We start from the raw sequence: 25,693 nt of genomic DNA on the forward strand, positions 1-25,693 counted from the left end.
CAGTCTTGCCAAAGTTGGGGCTTGGTTCTCATGTGCTTTCTTTGTTGTAGTTTACCTTTAAGAAAATTTTTGATTGACTTTAGAGACAGGGTGAGAGAGAGATAGAAACATTGATTTGTTGTTGCACTCATCCATGCATTCATTGGTTGCCTCTTCTATGTGCCCAAACCAGAGATCAAACCCACAACTTTGACATTTCAGGAGGATATTTTAAGTAACTGAGCTACAATGCCAGGGTTTTTTCTTTTCTTTCTTGACTGGTGTGTCCCCTCTCACTAGACTTAAGTGCTTTAGTCAGGGACTATAGCTTTTTTTTTTTTTTTTTTTTTGTCTCTGGGTCTAATAGAATTCCTGATATATAGGAATGCAATAAATAAGAGGCATTGTGAGTGAATGAATGAGTAAATAGAACTCTCAAATATACAGTAAATAGATTTTATTCTTCCCTCTAGTGTCTGAAAGAGAAAGTGCAGCCAGTTTAAAAACAACAACTATTGATCCCTCACTACATTGAAATAATAGTTCAAAGCATTACCTTTTTAAATTTTTTGCTTTTAAAAAGATATTATTTATTTACTTTTGGAGACAAGGGAAGGGAGGGAGAAAGAATGGAACAGAAAGCCCTGGCTGGTGTAGCTCAGTGGATTGAGCTCAGACTGTTTGGGTTGCTGGTTCAATTTCCAATTAGGGCACCTGCCTGGGTTGCAGGCCAAGTCCCCCAGTGAGGGCCACGTGAGAGGCAATCATACATTGATGTTTCTCTCCCTCTCTTTCTCCCTCCCTTCTCCTCTCTCTAAAAATAAAATAAAACCTTAAAAAAAGATTAAAAAAAAGAAAGGGAGAAAAACATCAATATGTGAGAGACACACAGATCGATTGCCTCTCGAATACCCGCTGACCGGGAATCGAGCCCGTGACCTTTTGGTTTTCAGGCTGGGGCTCAAACCACACCAGCCAGGGCATTGCCTTTTTTTTTTTTTTTTTTAACTTTAACACTTTTTTTTTCCCCCAGACTTTCTGTTCTCTGTAAGTCTAGTGAATAATAAGGTTTCTCATTAAAGTTTGTGTTCTGACTCATGGGTATTTGAATCCTGTAAAATGTCACATAGCAGGTCTTTAAGGAGGAAATGCCTTTTTATTTTTTGAAAGGATTCAAATGGCTTATTTATTTATTTTTAGAGAGAGAAGAAGTGGGGGAGAGAGAGAGAAAAGAAACATTGATGTGAGAAGGAAACATTGATTGATTGCTTCTTGGAGCAGGCTCACAACCCAGATACGTGCCCTGATCTGGAATCAAACCAGTGACCTTTGCTTTGCGGGAGGATGCCATCAGTCAGGGCATGTTTTTTATTCTTTATTTTATTTTATTTTATTTTTAAATTTTATTTATTTTTAGAGGGGAAGAGAAGGAAAGAGAGAGAGAGAGGAACATCAGTGTGTGGTTGATTCTCATGTGCCCCCTACTGGGACCTGGCTGGCAACCCAGGCATGTGCCCTGACTGGAATCTAACTGTTGACACTTTGGTTCGCAGTCAGGCACTCAATCCACTGAGCAGCACCAGCCAGGGCTATTTTTTATTTTTTAAAAGATCAAATACCCTACTGTGGCCAGGTGGCTCAGTTGGTTGGAGTATCGTCCAGTACACCAAAAGGTTTTGGGTTTGGTCTTCAGTCAGGGCACATACCTAGGTTGCACCCCGGAACCCTGGTCAGGGTGCATACAGGAGGCAACCTATCGATGTTTCTCTCTCACTTTGATGTTTCTCTTTCCCTCTCCCTCTCTCTCCTTCTCTCTTTCTCTCTCTGCCCTCCTTCCTCTCTCTCTAAAATCAATAAACATATCCGTGGGTGAGGATTAAAATAATAATAATAAATAAATAAAAGATAAAGTAAAACAAATACTAAAAATAACCCTACTCCTCTCTACCCCTCCTATCCTTTTTTTCTTTTTTATTGAATTTATTGGGGTGAGATTGCCTCCTCCTCTGTGGTAACGACTGCTGCTGACCAGTTGGGGTATGTATACGTACAGACATCCAGATATTTTGTTGGACCCTATAGACATATATATTCATATGTGCTGAAAAGTAGATGGGAGCCCTGGCCAGATAGCTCAGTTGGTTAGAGCATTGTCTTAATATTCCAACTTTGAGGGTTTGATCTTCATTTATGGCACATATAAGAATGAAGCAATGAATGCATAAATAAGTGGAACAACAAATTTATGTTTCTCTTCTCCCACTCCATTCCTCTCTCTCAAAATCAGTAAATAAAAATTTTTAAAAATGGATGTGATTATTTTATAATACAATCTGAAACTTGGTATTTTAAAATTTTTTATTGAGATGAAATATACATCCAGAAAAAGTGTACATAAATGGATAGCTCAATGAGTTTTTCGCAAATTGAACTACCTATGTACATAACTAGTCCCCAGATCAAGAAACATTACCAAAAAAATCCACAACACATTACGCTTTTGGAACCCCTCCTATAAATTTGACCGTGATACTGTTGAAGCAGAGTGGCTAAGTACTTTCCAGTGGCAGAGTAGGAACTTCATTATCTGTTCTATCTTGAAAAATGAATTAAGGAAGTTATTAATGATTTCAGCTTTGGTGGCTGTTAATGAGAACTTGAGTCATTTAAGTGATTTGGATCTTTTTTTTGCTATAAAGTTTACTAGGGTAATTATTTATTGAGGACTATTACTATGCGTGCCTTACTGTATAAAATTGGGAAGAGAGAAGAATAAAGGCAAATATAATACTAGCTTTGAGTTACAGTCTAACTTAGGAAGACAAATTACATTAGACAACAGAACAGTTAAGTACCAAATTGTATAGTAGTGATTCAAAAGAAGGATTCATTGCTGACAGCATCAAAGAAGCCTCCACAAAGGAGGTGGAATTTAAGCTGGACCTTGAAGAATGGGTAGGATTTGAATGGAATGGTGATAACTTTACAAGTCATGGCAAGAAAGTAGAAATGGATGAACATGATCCGTAGATAATGAGCAAACAGAACAGTCTCTCTGGTGTGGGGAAAACTTGCTGAGGAAAGGTAGGGAGTTAAGATTGGTAACGTTTGCCAGTGCCAGGCTATAGACCATATATAACAGCCACAGAGTGGAAACTTGGTTGGGTGAGATAAGCACCAGTGAGCCATAATATAGCTTAGTGGATAGGAGTATTAGATTTGGAGCCAGAAAACTCAAGTTCTCATACTGACTTTTCCACTTACCAGCTATGTGACCTAGAGCAGATAATTCAACCTCTCTGGACCTCAGTTTCTTTATCTGTAAAATGGGGGGAATTTCTTCTTTTCTTTTTTTTTAAGATTTTCTTTTTTTATTTATAGAGAGGGAAGGGGGAGAGAGAGAGAGAGAGAGAGGGAGAGAGAGAGGGAGAGAGAGGGAGAAACATCAATGTGCGGTTGCTGGGGGTTATGGCCTGCAACCCATGCATGTACCCTGCCTGGGAATCGAACCTGCGACACTTTGGTTCGCAGCCTGTGCTCAATCCACTGAGCTATACCAGCCAGGGGAATTTCTATTTTAGAGGTTTATTATGGTGATAAAATAATAAAGTGTATGTGGGGGTGGGTGGGTGTATTGACATAGGGCCTTGCACCTAGTAAATGTGCAATACATTGAACTGTTTTTGTAGTTCTTAAGAGCAAATGGATGAAAGCAGTGGTATGTTGAATAATGGAGACTAGAAATAAGTTATAATTGCCCCCACAGACGTATGGTAAGGATCTTTGTTGGGGTAGTGGTAGCGATATAGAAAGAGTACATTTGATGGACATGGAAAGAAATTGGACTTGAATTCCTGTTTAGGAGGAAATGTTTTGGGTGTTCTTGTGATCTTTTCTTTTTAAAATCCTTATTTATTGATTTGAGAGAGAGAGAGAGAGAGAGTTGTTTGTTGTTCCCCTTATGTATGCATTCATTGGTTAATTCTTGTATGTGCCCTGACCTGGGAAACAACCTCCAACCTTGGCATATCTGAACAACACTCTTACCAACTGAGCTACTGGTCCAGGGCCATGATTTTTTTTTCCTTAAACAGTTATAATTCCTCTGTGGTTTCTTGGATGGTATAGATACTTTTGGCAAGATATGTTTGACTTTTTAATTTCAGTTAGAGTATTTGAAAACCCTTAAGAGTTTCTCGTTTATACTTTAAAAGAGGATATTCGAAGTTTTGTCTGAATTACCCAGTTGTCAATAACATTCGTGATAATAATGGCAAGACAAGTATGTTTGTTTAATTTTTATTTATTGATTTTTAGAGACGGGGAGGGGAGAGATGGGGAGAAACACTGATTTATTGTTTCACTTACGCATTCATTGTTATGTGCCCTAACTGGGAATTGAACCCCCAACCTTGGTGTATCAGGATGGTGCTCCAACCAACTGAGCTATTAAACTAGGACGCTTGTTTGTTTTTGATGTCTTGGTGAATTAATTGACACATGAGTGAACATGGAAGATATTAATCCTTAAAGAAAAACAAATGTCTTTATTGAGAAGACTAGAGTTTGGGGGAAAGTACTGCCTCAGAGGTTTCCTTAGCTGTGGCTGCATTGCTCAGTTAGTTAGAACGTCACCCTGATATGCCAAGGTTGAGGTTCCAGGTTCCATTACTGGTCAGGGCACATACAACAGTCAATCAATGGATGCACAAATAACTAGAACAACAAATGGCTCTCGCTTTCTCAAAAAAGTAAACAAAAAATGTTAAAGCTAAACCATAGACATTCTTTAGACAACCATAGACAGCCTTTTCCATAGACATCAGGAATAAGCTATTTTAAACAGTATCGTTTCCCTGACCAGTGTTGCTTGGTTGGTTGGGCATCATCTTGCAAAGTGAAAAGGGCTCTCATTCAATTCCTTGTCAGGGCACATGCCTGGGTTGCTGGTTGGTCTGGTCCCCTGTCAGGGCATTTATAAGAAGCAACCTATCGATTTCTCCCTCCCTCCTCCTCTCTCTAGTAATAAATAAAATCTTTAAAAAAGAAACAAACAGTAGCTTCTTGTAGTATTGTTTAGTTATTTTAATATGGACAATGCCAGGGGATTGCTAAGTGATGTGGAGGAGAATTGTAACTGCTTTGTGTTCTTGAGAATTTTATTTTAGGTCAGTAGAAGGTGGGAAGGAACTGGACACACCTCCTAGCTGAACTGGCAGACTTTTGTGGGCAGAATTTAAAATAAAAAAATTTTCTCATTTGGTTCTCTTCATGTAGACCCTGATAAAAGCTAGGCTATGAGACACCAATGAAGTTCCTCAATATATCTTAAACCAGAGTCTTTTAATTTGCTTAGAACAATGAACTGGTTTTAAAATGGGTATGTTTTCAGCTCCTTTTTCATTTTCAAGAAGATAGAGGTTATATATATGAAATGTTCTAAGCTTCATATAAGAAAGGTCTACTTAAAGTATTTTTGTAGTAGGTTGTGTTTTAATTATAGTAGTACTTGGGGGAACTAAGCGGTATTGTAGTGTGATTTAGATATGTAATATTAGTTGCCAGAATTCTGTGGACAAAAATGACATTATAGGTAATAGCTTACCTTCCCTCAGCCCCTTTTACTTTTTTCTTGAGCCCCACTGCGCCTAAGCAAATATCCTACAGTCCTTAGCATATTACATCTCAGCAGTGTTATGCCCCTAACGTTGGCATTAGTAATTGAAGTGTTGATGCAACCTGCCAGTTTTATATCGCGGCATGGCAGTTGCAGAGTTTTTTCTATTAGGTGTATGGCTTGAACAAGACTTAAGATGTTTGCTTCCTGGTTTTACTGAAACCTGCTAAGGGAGCGGTTAGTATGGGTTTAATTGGATGTAGTTGTCTTGTGTCTGAGCTGGGTTGGAGCTGTGTGTGTGTTTTGGTGTTCTTTTTTGCTTATGATTTAATGTATTCCTTCTCCTCCCACCACCAACTTCCAGGCACATACCTTTCCAATAAGCCCGCCCCCTCCCCATTCCTTAATTTCTACGACACTAGAAGAAGGAGTTTCAGACAGGGTGGTTTGAGGTATGCAGCTGAACCTTATGCAAACCTAAATCTATTCATGGTTATGAAGGAGCGTAGTTGATTAGTCTGAGGAAATAAGGGCGAGGCATAGCGGCCTGGGGAGCATCTTTTTACTGTTGAGTGTTTCCCAGTGGCTATTGCTGTGGAGGTCTGAGGCACTCTGGGAGGTTCTGCCTTGGATAAGGGTCTCTCTTAGTACCCAGGCAGAAGATGGGCGGGGGAGTGGGAAAAGGGGCGCGGTATCACCTGGCCCGTCCATGGGGTACTAGGCTCCCCGCTTTGGAGTGGGGGCCAAGAGAGATGGGGGCAGCTCTAACAAAGAGGAGCCGCGCCGGGGCCGGGGCCGCGGGTAACTGGCCTATCCCCGGCGGCTGACCTCCCAGTGGGCCTCCCCAGTTGGCTGCTTGGCGAGTCGCTCTGCTGGCTTCCTGGCTCGTCATTGGCTTGAGGACGGGAGGGGGATCGCAGAGGGCCGGGATGGAGTTGAGGGGGCGGGGCTGGCTTCCGGCGGCGAAGGGGAGCTAGCGGCAGCAGGCTGGGGGAGGGGGTGTCGGCGCACCGCGGAGTGCTGCGCTCGGAGAGCCTGGCATCCGGACCAGCCGCCTCTCCCCGGAGCAGACGCCTCCCCTCGCCCGCTCCCCCCGCCCCAACCAGGACCACTAGAAGCCCCTTCTCTTTCATTCTCTTGGGGCGGGGCGAGGAGAGTTGAGCTGCCCCAGGCGGGCGGGGCGGAGTCCAGAGCCCCACCGAGCGCTGCGGAGCGAACCTCACCTCTCTTCCAGGGCTCAAGGTGTGTGTGTGCTTTTTCTAACGCAACCCCGACTTCTGTCGACTTAACCTTGAGGGGAATGGAATGTGAAGTAAGAGCTCCACATCCCTTCAGTTTATTTTGATTTTCTAATTCTACCCTTCATTCCTCTTTCCCTCCTTCATCTCACCCCTGCAGCCGGGTAAGAAGATTCAGGACTCATCTCTTTTTACTGATGCGTCGATGTCGGTCGCGTAGTGAAATAACAGAAGAAAAGAGAAGCCCTTTCTTATTGGCATCTGACGCAGTAAACCGCAAAAAAAGGGGGAAAAGGCTAGGAATAGGTTTTTGGAATGTTCTACATCTTGTCCATTAAAACTGTCTTCACCGTTTTCCTGCTTGGGACTGCCTTAATCAGCAAAAACTATCTGAAAAGGAAGATGCTAGTGGAACTAGGGAGAGCCCCCTTCAAATGGTGGCTAAGGGAAATCCTGATAGTTGTTAGCTATTAACTCCGCTAAAGTCTCTTCCCGAGTACATTTTCGCCGTTTTGGGTAGGACTAAGCCCTTCTGTAGAATCCTAGCTAGAGCGAGCAAACTTACCTTGCTGTTACTGAAACTTAAAAGTCTTAATCTGTTTTCCCACTGGTCTGTTTCTTATATCCATAGGTTTTCAGAGAGAGTAGTTTTGGTCGTCAGAAGCCAAAACCAAACTTGAAAAAGTATCCAGATGAATTTTAATTCATTTATTTTTTTAACCCCGCCCCCAACTTTATGAATTTGAGTGGCTGTAGCATTATAATTTGAATTCTGTATTTCTGTTTTGAGTTCCTTTGCTTCTACAACTTTTGGGTTTCTTCTTTCTGAAGGACACATAGCTTATCTTCAGCAAAAGTCAGTAACCTCTTTATAGGTTTTTAATTGAGAGGAAAGTTATCAACTGATAGAAAACCCCAAATTTATAATAGAAACAAGGGGTGTATGCATGTATGTGTTGCACCTATGTCTGCATTGAGTGGCAATTTCATGGTAAACTTTTTAAAATTGTATTTTATTTTATTATTTTCTTAATCTTTACGGACTCTCTATTCAGATGGCTGGGATCTGAAAAGACAGTGGGCTTCTACCCTAACAGACCATCGTAAATTCCATTTTCAACCAACTTCTTTTGTAAGGAGAAGAAAAGTATAGGTAAGGGGATTGGAATTCAGGGGAAAGTTAATCAGATAAAAAGCTGCAGCATTCTTTCATCTGTGCCCTGGGTAGGGGGCATCTCACCTGGAGTACAATGGCTCAGATGCCATCTTGATTGCTTATAGTCCTTCTGAGGTCTCAAAAGGTGGGACTGCTTGTGATTTCCTGGAGTCAAGGTGGGTCATACCTTCAGTTCCTGAAACAATAGTGGAGAGTGCCAAAGGTGCAGAGTCCCCAGAATAGGAAACTGGGAAAGCCAGTGTTCGTGCTGCCTGTCACCTACCAGGCCCAGCAAGTAGAGACAGGGATTGAATCTTTATGGGCTCTTTATTTAAAAGGTCAGCAATATGAGAAGATGGTGGGTTTGTACCCTAACAGACCATCTTAAATTCCATTTTCAGCCAATCTTTTTATGAGAAAAGTGCATGGAAGGGGATTGGAATTCAGGGGAAGAGTTAATCAGATAAAAAACTGCAGCATTCTTTCATCTCTCTGTATTTTATTGTTTATGCTATTACATATGCTATTATCTCTTCTTTTTCCTCTTTTGCCCACCTCCACTCAGAGCCACCCCCCTTTCCCTCATGGTAAACTTGTTTTAACCGGGCATTTTTACCAAAGATGTTTGGACCAATTTATGTTAATGTTGATTAGCTAGAATGCCAGAAGGGATAAACATCAATTTTTGGGCAACATTTTAGTTAAAAAAAATGTTTGGAAGGTCTAATTGGCTTTATTAAGCAATGCATGAATTGGGCTGCATCCTAGCTAGCAACTAGAGGGGCATTCCTGTGTAAATATTAATTGAAGTGATTGAGAGTTCATTCTTGAAATCCAGGTTCAGTTTCCAGAGATTGTTTTAACTGGAGTTCAGTGTTGACAGAATTGGTATGCTGGAGCTATTTTACAGTTTTAGCTGAATTAGTGTTTTTTCTTTGTATTGATTTATTGTATTTCTAACCAATAAGGAGTGGTTTGGGGTGAAAGCAAGTATTATAAAGAATAGGGTCAATGAGACAGACCACCTCAGTTGTGGAAACTTATTAGGGATCAGAAAACTTAATATACTTTTTAAGAAATTCTCAAGTAGACAGTATAGAATTGTACAAAAAAGTTCTTGGGTTTGGTGTTTTTATTTCATTACCCATTTATTCGTTAAGACTCCATGAATAATATTTAAATTGAAAGGCAAAGAAGATCTCTTACTCAGGTGTTACTATGGAGAGTGAACTGTTAAAAATCACTAAAGTTTTGACAGCTAACCTAGTACAAAATGAAATGCATTTTGGCTAAGCTACAGTAAGCTGAGGAAATGACAGAAAAAACACGTGTGGGCTGTATTAAAGCATGTACCACCAGTTTATCTTGTTTTAACCAGAAAACAAGTTGTCTTCCTATTTGATATCCCAAGTGGTTTTTTCTTTGTCTTCCAATGGATGAGCAGTTAGTACAGCTTTATAAAGTTATATTACACTTTGCTCACTTAATTTCTTAATATTTCTGTTGTCTTGACTGATTTTTATAATCAGTATTTTGCATGGTACAGTGATTTCCCCAAAGAATTTTCCCCAGGAGACAAAAGGCTATATATAGAACTAATCTTAGGTATATCTGTCTGCACTGGTCTCCAAATATTATTTAAGGGAGATGGAAATCCTTAGATTTAGTCCCCTGCAAGAAAACATGAAACTATGACTTGCGAGGGGACATAGTGCTGCTGTGAGGATAAAATAACTGATTTAATTTTCTTAGCAGTCTGTTTTTATCGATTCTGCTTATTTTTGTGAAACACAGCTTTGAATGTGTTAAGGAAAAGGGCCCTATGTTTTCCTAAAGGGAGACTCAAGCTCAATCCCCCGTTCACATAAGTGTAAAATGATCCCCTTGAGAAGGTGAAGGCAAGATTGAGCCCTTGGCTTTGTTTGAGTCTCATAATAATCAGCTTGAGTGTTGTCAGGTTTGGAATTGGGTAAAGCTTGCTCAAGGTGAGAACATATTAGAGGCAAAAAGACCTGGGAATATTGCTGTATGAGAGATTTATTTGGAGAAGATGAATGCATTCATATGGAGATGCACTGGTGGTAGATTTTAGCTGTTCATCTTTGTCAGTCAGATGTCTGAAACAATATTTTGTGTGTGTTTTAAGCATAACCCCTGTCCCAGGGGTTGACTCTTGGCAGCTGAATCTTTTGAGGAAGTTGTTTGCTGTTCCTCTGAATCCAGAGGGTAGAGGACTTGGTGGAGTCTGTTATCTGTTTATGACCCAGATAAGGACTTGGAATTGGTTGCTGGTGAATTACTGAACTCTTCCTAATGAATGGTTGCTAGGCAAAGTGCATCTCAATCAGTTTAATCCTCAATAGTTTATAGGCCTGCTCTAGCTGATGGCCAGGGCTGCCTTAATGATACTGCCCTTTAAGAATCCTTTCGGATGTGCATGTATGTTATGTTGCTCAGTGGCTGAAAAAAAAAAAAAGGACTAGAACAATTTAGGGAGATCACTTCATCCATCTACTTACCTTTTGGTAACCTGGATCAGCATTATCATGAACATTTCTCCTGCATCAAGTGGTAGTGGTGGTGAGGGGGTTGCTCTCCAATATTAAGACACCACTCTGATTACCTTTGGTTTTGTAACTAGTAAGGCGGTGAACTAACACATTCATTGTTAGTTGGAAACAGGCCAGTGATAAAACTGCCCTTGGGCCTGGATGGATAGAAAAATAGGACAGAGTAAACAATCGAGGGCATAAATAATGAATCTTCCAACTGAGCCTTGGGAGAGTGAAGGAGATTATCCTTAGAGCTGTTCAATCTGGCAGTGAAAGGGAGAATCCACTGAATTAATTACCCTGACTGTGTTTGATACTGCACTTATATGTGATTGTTAGAGCTATTCAAAACACAGTTGTCTTTTAGATACAAACTTTTAACCCATCTTTTTTTGTTCATTTTGCTGTTGTTTTTTTTTTTAAGATTTTATTTATTTTCAGAGGGGAAGGGAGAGAGAAAGAGTGGGAGAGAAACAGTGATGTGAGAAAGAAACATCTATCAGTTGCCTCTTGCATGCTCCTGATCAGGGACCAAACCCACAACCCAGGCATGTTCCCTGACTGGGAATTGAACCTGTGGCCCCTTGGGCTACGGAACGATGTTCCAACCGAGCCAAAGCAGGCAGAGCCAGATCTTGGAATTTTTATTAGAGATTTCATTATTTGTAAATATATATGGGAAAAAAATTTAAAAAGAGAAAGCCTAATCCCAGTTTAAAAGAATCCTTTGGTATCTTGAATACATAGTGTACTCTGAAATTAAATGTGGGGTTATAGGGTATAATAATATAACAACTCCAAAGGTTAAGATAAGAGTTTCTTCAGCCCAACAATCATCTCTAGTGTTAATGTAAATATTTTTACTTTTGGATTAGTTTGTATCCAATTAATTAAATAAACAGTCTCTTAGTGGTCTCAGCTTTTCTTTGAGGTAGGAATAACTAATACCCCAAGAATGTCTAAATAACTTAGACAATGATTTGATAGTGAGGTCACACCCAGAGCCAAAAAGTCTCTAAATCCTTCCCTTCTCTGAATTTCTAATATATTTATTTTTTTCAAGAATTCCTTTCAGGATCCCCATTTGAAATGATTTAAAAATTTCCTCTCTCTACCTTGAGAAGCTGTTTTTATTTTTCTAGTGGGAAGGGAATCCAAAGACCAAGATGCCATTATTAGTCAAGAGAGGGAGGAAGTTTCAGGATGAGGTGTAGGAGGAATAAAAGATAGAGATGTAAAGGAAAGGCCAAGTTGAAATTTTATTATATTTAGTGCTGATGGATCCCAGGGAGGGAGTGTTGGACTGTTCAGATCAAATTTAGTCAAGGACTGAGTTTGTTAAATTTCAGCCTAGCTGAAAAGGGCAGAGGGCATCTTTACCAGCATATGTGCAGAACTGTAGTTAAGGGTTCATTCCTCATCAGAAAATATAGTCCATTCTTGATAATTCATGCAGAAGGGCAAACAGGCAAAGTATAGGTAAAAGATAAAGTTATTCCTAGGCCACATTTTTAAGCAATAGCTTTAACTTCCTGTACTTTTTAACTGGGATTTTCTAGCTGAACAAACTGATTAGAGATGTTTTCTTTGGTCATTCAAGAGATCAGTAAGCAAGATAGCCATGGGATTGGGTTACAGTTAGTTTCTTAATAATAACAAGTATTATAATAACTCAGTGTTAGATCTAGAAAAGTTCAGTTTAGTATCCTTGAGACAGTTTTATTTAATACTTTATTACTTGACCTTTGTTACCTAATTACACTGGGTTCCTATGGATAATTGAGATCTTCCAAGGAAATCATAAATAAACTAGTTCTTGAGACTGGTATATCTTCTTTGTTGGTGTCTTCTGGCTCCACAGTATATGCAAATCATTCATCGTGTGGGTGAGCTGTGGGTGAGCTGTGGATAGCCAAGCCAAAGAACTGTTACCCAGGCAAACCCCTCTTCTAACATTAGGCTTTATGTACTCTAATGATGAGGGCAGTTGGCCAAAATGAAAATCTGTTTAGAAGTCAGATTGTGATTAAAGAAGTACTACAAGTTATAAATTCAAAGCTGAGGATTTCTTTTAAGTGCTATTTAGTGGGAGTGGGAAAATGTTACATGCTTTTCTCTTTTTAATGGAAGAGCTGCTGAATATTACAGCAGTTTTATTTTTAAAATTTTTATTGTTGTTCAATTACAACTGTCCCCATTTCCCCCCATTTCCCTCCCTTCCCCACACCCCACCTTCCATCTTCAGTCCTTCCGCTCCATGCAGGTTCCCCCCACCCCGTTGTCTTTGTCCATGGGTCCTTTATACATATTCCTGGACTTGACTCTTCCCCTTCTTTCCCTCATTATCCTCCTCTGCCCTCCCCTCTGGTTACTGTCAGCTTGTTCTTTCTCTCCATGTCTCTGGTTCTATTTTTCTTGCTTGTTTTTTTTTTTTTTTTAAGATTTTATTTATTTATTTAGGGAGAGGGAAGGAAGTGAGAAAGAAAGGGAGAGACATTGATGTGTGAGAGATATGTTGATTCGTTGCCTCTCACACACCCCCAACTGGCGACCTGGCCCGCAAACCCAGGCATATGTCCTGACTGGGAATTGAACCAGCAGTGCTTTGGTAAGCATTGGTTCACATGCCTGTGCTCATTTCCACCAGCCAGTTTTAGAAGGCAAGGTTACCATGACCAATTGCTCATGCAAAGTGATTTTGAGGATTAGTTGCTGATCTAAGTAAAAATCAGATTTTTATGCCACTTAGAGAAGTGAAATTATCTAGCCAGCATCCCTGTTGCTTCAGAGGAGAAGCTGAAGTACTTCTACCGTTGGCATTTCATCGATTACTTATTAGATAGGACTTAAGTCCATTTTGAAATGAAAGGGGAATCAAGACTACAGAAGTTAAAAGGCAGCTTATCCCAGGTCACAGTATAAGAATGGAAAAGTCACATTTCCTGGGTTCCTGAATGGGCCTCTGCATTACCCAGCTATAGCTGAAAGTGGTTTTACTATTGTGAAGACATTAACTTTTTAGCTGTGAAGGTACTGCTTTGGCTTTTGCTTATCTTATTCTTCCAGAACCTCCTTCATTCAACAGAAAGTGGGACCAACGGGCCAATGAAGAATCCATATCTTGGTTTTAACCTGTTCTGTCAGATGTTATGGTACATTCACTAAAGTGCCTTAGAGAGGATTTTAGTACTTAGGCTTTATTCAGTCCCTGTGAGGTATGGTGCAATTGGAGTGTGATAATGTGTTAGAATATATTCCCAGAGAGACCAAAGGAACCTTTTCTTTTAAGGAAAGTCCTTTGCCTATTTCCATAGTCAGAGGCAAAATTGGATTGGAACAATGAAAAAACAGACTTAAAAATCCATGGCTGGGTTGTTTGGAGTGTCATCCTGTATACCAAAGAGCTGCGGGTTTGATTCTCAGTCAGGGCAAATACCTAGGTTGTGGGTTCGACTCCATCCCTGATCAGGGAGGCAGCCAATCCATGTTTCTCTTACATCAATGTTTCTCTCTGTTTCTCTCTCTAAAGTCAATAAACATATCCCCAGGTGAGGATTAAAAAAAAATTCAAGAGCTGAGTGGTTATCTTTTCTAGGGATACAGTAAGAATACAACTAATAACAAAATCAAATCTCTTGGGTAGTGCCCAAATAAACCTGGGAGCACGTACATTAAAAACAGTGCCAGACCGTCTGTAGTTCCCAGCAACAAGTGTTTCCTAGGATTCTGTTTACACATATGATGGCGGGTGTTGGGTCCATGTCACACATTACCTTTACACTAACACTCTTGCTACTGTGAGGGTAACACTTTGGAGAAGCATATGAACAAGAGTAATGAAGTACTAATACATATTTCCTTGTTACTGAAAATAAATAAATAAATGCAAACAAGTTGCTTTTTCAGCAAGCTTTATTTTAATTTATGCCTCTTCTCCATGCTGAATAAATTTCCCAAGTGAAATGTATTGTCCTTATCACTCACAGTATGTTTTGGGGAGATTGTTCCTTAGTTGCATCTAGAAGTGAGAGGCTGGTACCACTTCAGCCTGCACATCAACTTTGTAGCTTTCTAAAATTCCCTACCATATTTCTCCATCCCTCCCATCTGTCTACATCTGCTCATCTCTTGGCTCCCTACAACTAGTTAGGAAAGTTGCATTGCTCAACCAGGGAAATGCTAGTATTTTTCAAAGTCACAGTTGAATCTAACAGCAATCTTTGGTTGTGTGCAGGCTTACATTACTTTGTTGCATTATTGCTTAAAGAGTATTTCTACATTACAGAAACAAGATTTCCACTCTTCAAAACAAGCTGACAAATTTGCATTTTATTAAATGTGCAAGTGTTCATGAGTTAAACTTAAAATGAGAGGGGTTTGAGAGGGAAAAAACCGTATATTAGTTATAGCTTCCTTTAAAAAAAGCTGTTATGTAGTTAAAAGCTGTACTGCTCCCTTACACAGAAACTAGCAGATAAACCATGGAGAAACTATAGTTGCTCGGTGAGGACCACTCTGACTGTACTATTTAAAAGTCTCTACCTTAACCCTGACTGGTGTAGTTCAGTGGATTCAGTGTGGGCCGCCAGTCAAAGGGCCACCAGTTCAATTCCCAGTCAGGGCACATGCCTGGGTTTTGGGCCAGGTCCCTAGTAGGGTGACACTTAAGAGGCAACCACACACTGATATTTCTCTCCTTCTCTTTCTCCTTCTCTTCCCCTCTCTCTAAAAATGAATAAATAAAATCTTAAAAGTCACTACTCCATTCAGTACTCCTCATCGTCTTACACTGTTTTTATTTTTTCATAGCATTTATCACAGTCTAAGAGTGTGTGTATCGTACTTGTTCATTAGGTTTATCTGGCTTGCCCATTCTATCCTGTGTAAAAACGGAAGCACTATGAAGACAGAGTTTTTGCTTGTTTTGTTCATTGCTGAATTCCTAGCTCCTGGAGCAGTGCCTTGCTACATAGTAGGTGCTCAATAAATATTGATATGAATTAATTGGAGAGGTACTCTTGAATAGATATCTGAGTATTAGGGTTGGAGTGCATAGAAAGTGCATTGGAGACTATTGTTTTCCTGGGGCTAGTACTATATTTAGGATCAGATTACTTAACCTAGTTTAAGGGAAAGAATATTTATGTGAAAAAAAGTCAAGAGATTGAGATTGATTAATTTATTGTAAAGAATGACAGGCATTTTATAGTATGCAGTTATGAAGGAACATTATATAAAGATAAATGACCAGCTTTTATTCACCTTGAAGGGGACAAAAGAATAGGCTGAAGTTCCTGAACAATGGACATGAGACATGCAGAAGAATTCCCTGATTTTAAGAATAAACCCTGGAACAGGTGAATAAGGGGGATGGTTTCTCAGAATTGATTTTCAATTCTAGCAACATTCTGGAGGCAGTCGTGTGAGGAGAAAGCACAGAGCCAGGGGTCAGAAAACCTGGCTGTAGTCTAGGCACTTACTAGCTTTTCCTAGTTTCTTTATCTGTGAAGATGAGACTAATGATACCTGCCCTGACTGTCTCTCATAGGGCATTTGAAAAAATCAAGTGACAGAATCAATGTGAAAACACTTTGAAAATTGTAAAGGTCTCTACAAATGTAAGTAATTTATCAATGACTTTATAAAACCACCTTTGTAAGTGATTTAGAATTATGGGATCTGGCTCTGGTCAGTGTGGCTCAGTTGGTTGGAGTGTTGTCTGGTAAACTGAAGGGTTGCGGTTTCTGTTCCTAGTCAGGGAGAATATGGAGGAATCCAGTCAGTGTTTCTCTCTCACATCGATATTTCTCTATCTCCCTTTCTCTCTCTCTAAAAGCAATGAAAAAAATGTCTTTGGGTGAGGATTTAAAAAAAACTTACAATCATGGAATCTGGAAGTTGAATTTAGAAGTCACCCAGTCCAACTTTTTAGCTATTGAAAATAAAATTTTAATTGAATTGAGGTAGAAAATAAATTTTGTTCCATCATTTAAAAAATATATTTTATTTGCCAAACAGGTGTGGCTCAGTGGACTGAGTGCTGTCCTGCAGACCCAAGGGTTGCTGGTTCAATTCCCATTTAGGGTGCATGCCTGGGTTGCAGGCCAGGTTCCCACTAGGGGACACTTGGGATTATTTATTTACTTATGTTTTAGAGAGGGGAAAGGGAGGGAGAAAGCGAGAGAGAAACATCAATGTGGGAGAGAAATATTGATCAATTGCCTCTTACACACCCTAACCGAGACCTTGCCCAGGACTTCAGACATGTACCCAGACCAGGAATCGAACCAGCAACCTTTCACTTTGCTGGATGATGCCCAGCCCACTGAGCCACACTAGTTAGGGCTCTTTTTCAGCATTTTAAATAAGTGGTCATTGTTTTTGCTCCAGCATTTCTGGTGCTGTGCCATTGTTGAACAAGTTCAAATTGTTGTTTTTGTTCACCTAAAATTGCCTTTCTTAAGACTTTATTAACCTATTCTGATCTCTGGAGTTCAAAGATAGAACTACTCCTTTCTTTGTATAACAGCCCTCTTAGAGATCTTCATCTCTCACCTTGAAGTTACTATAGTCACCTAACTGACTTCTTCCATTTCTCATTTGTCTTTGACATGTCCAGCAAATTTATTTAAAGTAGACATCTCATCATGTTTACTGTCCTTAAAACCTATCCCTTTCTCCCTGTGTCTTCAGGATAAAGTTTGACATTAGCTAATAATCGTTATAACTACTGTCATTGAGCATAGGCACTGCACTAAGCAATTTATACATATAATCTCATTTAATCATGACAATTATTCTATAAGATATCAGGGCTGCTTTTTTGCTGACTTAATGGTAAGAACATTGAGCTGTGACTCCAACCAAGCTTTATTATTAATCTGCTACCCTTTAGTATGAAATAAAAGGCTCTTTATAACTTGGCATATCAGCCTCTCCTCCAGGTTTAGCACCAATGCCCTACTTCTCTGCAACAGACCACTTCTGGTTCCCCAAACATGCCATTTAGTTTCACAACTTCATGTCTTTCGTTATGCTACTTTTCTCTGCCTAGAGTGGCCCATCCCTCTCAATCTGTTAAATTCTTGCTTGGCCTTCAGTGACCCATGTTGTTCTCCCTTCCTTCTCACTGTACCCTGGAAGTATTTGTTTTATTATTTGAGTTTTCAACAATTTTACTCACTTTCTTCCTTTTCTTTTAAAAAAATTAAGGTATAGTTGACATACAACATCATATTATATTAGTTTTAGGTATACAACATAATGATTTGCTGTTTGTATGTGTTGCAGAGTGATCACCACAATGATAGCATTGCTCACTAGGGATTTTGTCTGTCATACTTGTATTTTCAATTCATAGTACTGCCACAGTGCCTGTTGCATCACAGGCACTCAATGCATGAGTAAGTGAATAAATGATGTCCCTACTAAGTGTTCTCTTTTTCAGATTAAACTCTTGATTTCCTTTACTATCCACATTACAGTTTCTAGATCCCTCTCTAGTTTCTACATCCTGACTGAGCCATTCCTAGGCTTTTCCACATTCTACATCAGAAAGTGTTGTATTTTAATGACTAGAAGAAGGGAACTGCAACCTTCCAAAATAACTTTTACTGAAAAGTGTACCAAATGGGCAGGTGGTCCAGTTGCCTCTTTGGGAAAGGTTCTGATTGCATTAATTTCTAGCCATCTCATCCATGCTGGTGTGACTCAGTGACTTGAGCATCAGCCCGGGAACCGAAAGGTCTCTGGTTTGATTCCTGGTCAGGGCACATTCCTGGGTTGTGGGCCAGGTGGCCAGTTGGGAGCGTGCGAGAGGCAAGTGATTGATGTTTCTCTCATACATCCCTCTCTTTCCCTCCCTTCTCCTCCTTCTAAAAAGATAAATAAAATATATTAAAAAATCATTTTCTACCCATCTCCTTGCCAGAAAAAAAGCCCAAATCACCTGAGAAAAAAATGAGCAGAGATAGCACTCTGTACCTGCTTTTTTCTCTTTTACCTTCTGTCACTTCAGCAGGGTACCTGCTTCCCACCCCCTTTATAGGTCATTACTGATATAAAGACCACAAGACAAATGGTTTCCTAAGACTTTTTAATACTTTTTAAGAGAAGTCTTAGCTCTTTGGGCTGTAGACACAGTTGAAGAGCAGAGAGTCTGATACTAAATTCCAGGGGAAAGGGCACAGTTCTTGTCCAGAATTGAAGGCAAATGAGTTAGGCAGCAGGAATCTATTAACTCCAAAACTGATTCAGAAATGATTTAATCTTTGCTATTGAAGCAGATCAACAGTGCCATTTGCCTGTCTAAAAATGAGATTACCCAGGATTCTCTTAGAAGAGAATAAATTATTAGTGTAATCATAGCTCCTGGCTTGCATAATATCTTCTTACAACTACATTTTAGTGGCACAGGGCACATCTATTGCATAGTACTAGGATATGTAGATCAGGCCACATTGCCTTACTAAGGGTGTCCAGGGGAAATTAACAATTCTCAGCAACCCACAGCCTTAATGAGCTTGGTTATTGTTAAAATTCATCTTTATCAAAGGAAGCATTGCTTAGTGATTTTTCTTCTAGCCTAACATCCTGGGCATTAGCTGGAATTACTGAGTGATTTGCAGTGGGGAAACCATGAGAGCAATTTCTGTTTTGTCCACAAATTATCATTAGCAGTTTCATTTGCAGATTGAAGGAGCAGGAGGAGTGTACTCTTAGCCAGTTGCAGCTTCCCTCCAATTAGGGCGTTAGTTCAATTATGTCCAATTAACTTTTATTGCAGCTAGTGGTGATAATTACTTGCAAGTCAGTTTTTTGGCCGCAGTTATACACTGAAGTATGAACTTGATGGATTTTAATAACCAGAATGACACATTTCACTCCCTCCCTGCACTGCAGTTAATTTTTTTTTTTAATTTTTACTTACTGATTTTGGAGGGGGAAGAGAGAAACATTGATTTGATGTCCCACTTATTTATGCATTTATTGGTTGATTCTTATATGTGTCCCAACCGGGGATCAAATCCACAACTTTGCCATATTGGGACAGTGCTCTAACCAGCTAAGCTACTTGGCCAGGGCCTGCAGTTCCTTTTTCCATACCTCTTTCAGACAGGAGATCAAAGAAATGTAAGGATTCATCTTACAATTAAAACATATTGTTCTTTTTTGAAGAGCTGTGTAGGATCATATTTTAAAAGAATCTATTAGGAATTGCCTTAATGTCTTTTCATGTTCTGAAATCATAATCATACCCTTGAGTTCATTGCTGCTTATCATAGGAGAATAGACTGAGATGGAATTAAATGTCATTCACAGCAACATGTGCTGATTGTAAGGCTATGGTAATTGGCAAGGTGCAGTTTAGTCTTCTTGCGTTTGAAATTCTCTTCAAAATGCAAAAGTAAACGTTTGTTTTGGGGTACTTTTAAAATTAGTAGAATGCTGAGAACATGTTTTTTTAGCTCTATGGGAATTTTAGTATGTTGTTTTAATAAACAGTTACATAATATATTTAGAAACAGTCCCTGTTAGGTGGAGAAAGAGGGAAAGGAAGAAAACAAATAGTTTGTCTTCCTCTGAAGATGACTAAGTCCCTTTGCCATTTCCCTTCAGTGTTGTTTGATAATTACCCTGAAAAGTAAATGGTCTTGTAAGCAAAATCTTACTTCCTTAACCTGCAAAAGATTGAAGTGGATTTCTCCTAGGGGTGTTCTTAGATCTCCAGGTGACTTGCTGCTGCTTTCATTTCAGATGCTGTTGCTCAACTTAGTGTCCTTTATAGCTAGAGCTTTCTTCCCACGGACTGATCAGTCTCCTGAGATATAGTCATATATGGCAGTGCATTTTAAGAGCCTGTTTTTGTTAGTATTTATTTAATGTAAGGTAGAAAGTTTATGGCTGCTTGGAGGAGGGCCATAATATACTTGGTCCTCCTCCAAAACTTCATGATCACACTAAATAGGAAAGAAGAAGAAAGGATAAGTGATAAACATCATCCTTACGCTACTTCAAAGCTCTTCATTGATTGTTACTGAAAACCTTTCTGCTGTTGAATAACCAAGACCCTGCTTGCCAGCTGCTTTTGGTGTGAAAGTGGAGAAGCTAGTTATACTCTACTTTTCAGGAAGTCTGGAGATAAAGCTTGTGGTGTTACTTGAAACTTTTCATATAGTGGAAGGAAGAGAGTGTCAAAACTCTGTTAGCACTCCAGAATATATAACTAGGCTTTCCTTTATAGCATAGGAGAGTTTGCATGGCACTTGTTTAGGTTCGGTATGTGTGTTTAGAAGGAAGAGCCTTGAAAAACTCTTAAGCCCTGGCTGGGTAGCTCAGTTGACTAGAGTGTCGTCCTTGTACGCCAAGGTAGTGGGTTCAATCCCCGCTCAGGGTACATACAGGAATCAACTAGTGAATGCATAAATGAGTGGAGCAACAAGTTGATGTTTGTCTGTTCCTCCCTTCCTTTCTCTTTAAAAACATTTTTTTAAAAGACCTCTTAAAACATGAACTTAATGACAGTGTTAGTGAATGTTAGTCCTGAAGAAGGGAAGGTCACTAATAACAACTTCTTCAAGATAGACATTTCTTTTGGAACCTTTCTAAAGGTGAAGTTCTCCATCTTTAAGGTAAGAGGGAAGCATGCATGTCACACAGCATTGCCAGAATAGAGTTGAGAATGGGAGAGAATTTGAAGTATAGGCACTGGAGAAAATGTTATTCAGGTAAGTGTTGAAAAGAAATTGGAAGTTGATTAGGCAGAAATATACAGGATACCTATTTTTGATGGCAAGAACTCCAATGTTGGTACTCAGCAATTCAGAGACAAGTTACTTGCATTAAGATAAAGTGAGAATGGTTACCAATAGACAGACCATTCTCTCCAACTCTTCTTAATGATCTGCAGTCCCCTCCCTTCCAGACCTTTCCCGCCTCTAAAAGGTACTGATTTGAGAGAGAGAGGGAGAGGGGAAGGGAGAGAGGGGGGCATTTATTTGTTGTTCCACTTATTTATACATTCATTGTTTGATTCTTATGTGCCCTGACCAGAGACTTATTAATAAAATTTCTGAAAAGAATCTCAAATTTATAGAAAAGTTCCAAGTACAGTACAAGGAACTGTTTTTCCCTTGAATCACTTGATAATAACTTGTTGACCTGATGGCTTCATCATCCCTGAATACCTTAGTGTTTATCTTCTATAAGCAAGGACATTCCCCAACATGAAAATCTGGAAGTTAACACTGATGCATCACTGTCATATAATTCTCAGATACCCCCTTCTCCAGATGTTGCCAGTTGTATCAGTAATGTCCTTGTTGCAAAAAGGATCCACTTCAGCCCTGGCTGGGTAGTTCATCTGATTGGAGCATCATCCCGTGCACAAAAAGGTTGTGAGTTCGATTCCTGGTCTGGGCACATACCTAGGCTGAGGGTTTGATTCCCAGTTGGTGCACATGCCTAGGTTACGGGTTTTGATCCCCCTGTTGGGGTGCTTATGGAAAACTGATTAATGTTTCTCATACTGATATTTCTCCCTCTCTTCCTCCGTCTCCTCCCTCTCTTGCACCACCTCTTCTTCTCTCTCTAAAATCAATAAAAACGTATCCTCTGGTGAGGATTTAAAAAAAGAAAAGGATCCAGTTCAGAATCATATATTGTATTTATTTGTTGTCTTCTTGCTTTCCTTCAGTCTGAAACAGTTCCTCAGGCCTTCGATGGCTTTCATGACCTTGACACTATTAACAGTTATTTGGTAAAAGTTCCTCAGTTTAGGATTGTCTGATGTTTCCTCATGTTTAATGTAGGTAATGCATCAGCAGCAAGAATATTACAGGAGTGATGCTTTATTCTTCATTGCATAACTTCAGGATGTGCTGATTTTTATTTGTCCCATTGCTGGTAGTATATGATCACTTGATTAAGGTGTTGTCTGCTAGGCATTTCTATGTGAAGTTTACTCTTTTTCTGTTTGTAATTAGTATTTCAGGAGGAGTTACTTTGAACCTGTGTAAACACCCTGTTCCTCTTCACTCCTTCAGTTTATTTATTTATATTAGTATTGATTCATGATTTTCTGTTTTATTGAATAGGTCATAATCTGTTATTATTTGTTTTGATGTTCAAATTATATATATTTTGCCAGTAAATCGGAGGTGGGGGGATTACATGTTTAACCTTAAAGATGCTGAAAGAATTTGCCATCTTTTTATTTCAAAGGATTGGCCGATACTATCCAAGGTAGCATCTTACGAACAGTGGTAGAAAACAGGTTTACAGTTCTTCTATTCCTGGTGCATGTCTCCTTCATTCAGTGTACTCATTCTCTGCTCTCTTCAATTTTTACTGTGTAAACTTCTCTTTCTGAGGTTTCCCTTCCCAGTTGAGCATACTGTAGCTCCTCTGTCCTTTGACGTGTTATCATTATTCTTGTGTACTTCCTTCCTTTCCTGCATGATGAGATGCACCAGACTCAACTGGTAGTTTCTCTGCGTCAGCCATTTCTACAACGAACCTTTGTTTTGTTAGCAGGAAATTCAGTATTTAATGTTTTATTTATTTATTTATTTATTTATTTATTTATTTGGGACAGGGGAAAGTAGGGAGAAAAACATAGATGTGAGAGAGAAACATCAATCAGTTGCCTCCTGTATGTGCCCCAATTGGGGGCAGGCCTGCAACTCAGGCATATGCCTTGACTGGGAATCGAACCAGTGACCCTTTGCTTCATGGGACAACGCCCAACCAATTGAGCCATGCCAGGTAGGGCAAGAATTTAGTATTTAGATGCCAAGATCTGAGTAGACCCTACTGAGATTCATGCCTTTGGACAAGGAGTAGTCACTGCATCCCCTCTGGGGATGCTCTCCTTGTGTCGCTTGGGTTCTGACTCCCCACATCAGCCCCCACTCCTTATCCCTCTGTGGATACCCTGTTCACTCTATTTGAGTGCTTTCTGTTTCTAACCAAATGAAGTAATTTAACAGAGGTAACAGGGTGAAAGTTGATAAGGACTCTCAGTTGGTGAGGGAGGCCCCAGAGAGAAAAGTTTACAGAGTAGAAATTAGGACAGTGAATGGATACACTGAACAAATGAGGCATGTACCAGGAAAGATGAGTTGTGGATTTTTGTTTTCTGCTATTGTCCAAAAAAATGTTCATTTGAGTACTGTTAGCCATTCCTTTTGAGATAAAAGGAAGGCAATAATTTGGACATCTGTTGGGTTAAACATGTATTTATATAATTTTTCCCCCTGATTTTTCTCAATGTTAGAATAATCTCAAGTTAAATTGCTTTGTTTGGGCGGGATTTCAAATGTGGTATTAGGCACATATTTGACCAGTTAGAACCACTCACACACTGATAAGTAACAATGTCAAATGGTGATGAAATTTCTCAGGGCACAAAAGAGGGCAAAAACACTCTGCTGATCTGTGAGTGAGTTGTGGTACTTTGAATCCTTGAGAGGTTTAAAGGACTGCTTTCTTGGGTTTTATTTTGTTTTCCAGGCAATTCCTGAAATGAGGAAGCTTCCTAAAGCTAAGTTCAGAATCTTACCTCAGTGGGTATATACCCTAGCTATAAAAGTATTCTTCCAGCAGGGACTGTCTCTCTCTTCTTTCTTCGTCCTGTGGATTGAGCCAGTACTCCAGGTTTTATTAGCTAGTTGTGGTGGTTTGCAGGGTGTGGAAGGAGGAGGTCCTCCTCTTTCTAAATAGGCTTTCAGTCCCTGGGTCCTTTTGAGGTTTAGTAGCTTTTACTGCTTTCAGAGACCCTTTAGCTTCAGAAACCTGTAATTCTTTGACTGTGTAGTGTGAGACATAAAGCCTCAAGTTACAGTGAGTCTCAGAGACATAGCAAAGTAAAATCTTTTGATTTTCACTAAGGCTATAGACTCCCTCACTAAACTTTGTTATATGTCAGGATTCTTTAGTCCTCTACTCAGGCTGGGAGGGGAGAAGGAAGGGCCTATGTGAACACAATGTATTCATGTATCAGTCATGCCTTGTCTTAGTACATTGCCTATTGCCAAACTAACTCTTGGTGGCAGCAGACTAGAAGATGCAGTGAAGGGCAATGTGTTAACTATAAGTAAACAGTTAACTTCATTGCCTACCTGTACTGAATTTACTAGCCTTTTTGAAACTCTTCCCTAGAAATACAAGGCACATAAACTCAAGGCATTGTATTGCAGGGGTGTCCAACCCTTTGATGTATCTGGGCCACACTGGAAAATGAGTTGTCTTGGGCCACACATTAACTAACTACGCAAACACTAATGAAAACTGATGAGCAAAAAGGTTGTAAGTAAATTTACGATTTTGCGTGGGGTCACATTTATAGCCATCCTGGGCTGCATGTGGCCTGCAGGCCACAGGTTGGACACACCTGGCAGAGAATTCCTTCTAGGAAGGTAACAGACCAAATGAACATATAGTAGATATAGCAGATACATGACTGAAAACAAGTGTGATTCCCTCCTCATACTCAATTTAAAACACCTGAGAGATCAGCTCTGACTGACATGGCTCAGTTGGATGGGCATCATGCTGCAAAGCAAAGGTCGCAGGTTCAATTCCCAGTCAGGGTATATGCATTGGTGGCAGGTTTGCTCCTAGTTGGGGCATGTGCAAGAGGCAACCAATCGATGTTTTTCTCCCTCTCTGTCTCCCTCCCTTCCCCTTTCTCTAAAAATAAATAATTAAATAAATAAAGTTCAAAATAAAAATAAAACACCCTACAGATCAGAGGGATGCTTTCTGTCAGAGACATTGGTGGGCTCTGTGATGCCCAGCTTCCAAATCCCTTGAGTGTCCAAATGGAAACTGACTTAGGAAAGGTATGAATTGAGAGTAAATTCAGAGTTAGTCGGGGTTACTTATCACATTCAGAGAAGAGCTTGAGGATAGGAGGGCAAGAGTTTTCTGTGCCAGGATTGTTTAAGGATGAGAGATAACTCTGTTTGATCATTACTTGTATTATTTTCTGAAATAGTTTCCTCAGTGTTAATTATACAGCTTTCCCTTGGCTGGGGGGAGCCTGACCACATAAACTTAAAGCTTTTCTTTGCCTTTTTGTAGTTACTTTCCCAATCTGTTCTTACTTTGGTTATAGTTGCTAGCTTATAGTTCATCTTAAAAGAAGTTT

The 25,693-nt window shown here is 39.7% G+C and overlaps 1 protein-coding gene across 5 annotated transcripts in view; it reads left to right on the forward strand.

Annotated features, from left to right (window-relative positions):
- The window catches only part of FAM222B (family with sequence similarity 222 member B), a 64,824-nt gene that overhangs the window by 19,075 nt on the left and 20,056 nt on the right, over nt 1-25,693 (forward strand). The window contains exons 1-2 of one of the 5 annotated variants that reach the window (XM_045837514.1): nt 6,610-6,838; nt 16,091-16,160. The exons of 1 other annotated variant lie outside the window; for it this stretch is intronic. The gene's annotated coding sequence lies outside the window, so the exon portion shown is untranslated. Of the gene's footprint in view, nt 1-6,609; nt 6,839-16,090; nt 16,161-25,693 lie in introns of those variants that run through there. 3 more of the 5 variants (XM_045837512.1, XM_045837511.1, XM_045837513.1) reach the window with 3 other exon arrangements.

This window comes from Phyllostomus hastatus, unplaced genomic scaffold, assembly GCF_019186645.2.
Source record: "Phyllostomus hastatus isolate PE091 unplaced genomic scaffold, TTU_PhHast_1.1 phas_contig_210, whole genome shotgun sequence".
Lineage (NCBI taxonomy): Eukaryota > Metazoa > Chordata > Mammalia > Chiroptera > Phyllostomidae > Phyllostomus > Phyllostomus hastatus.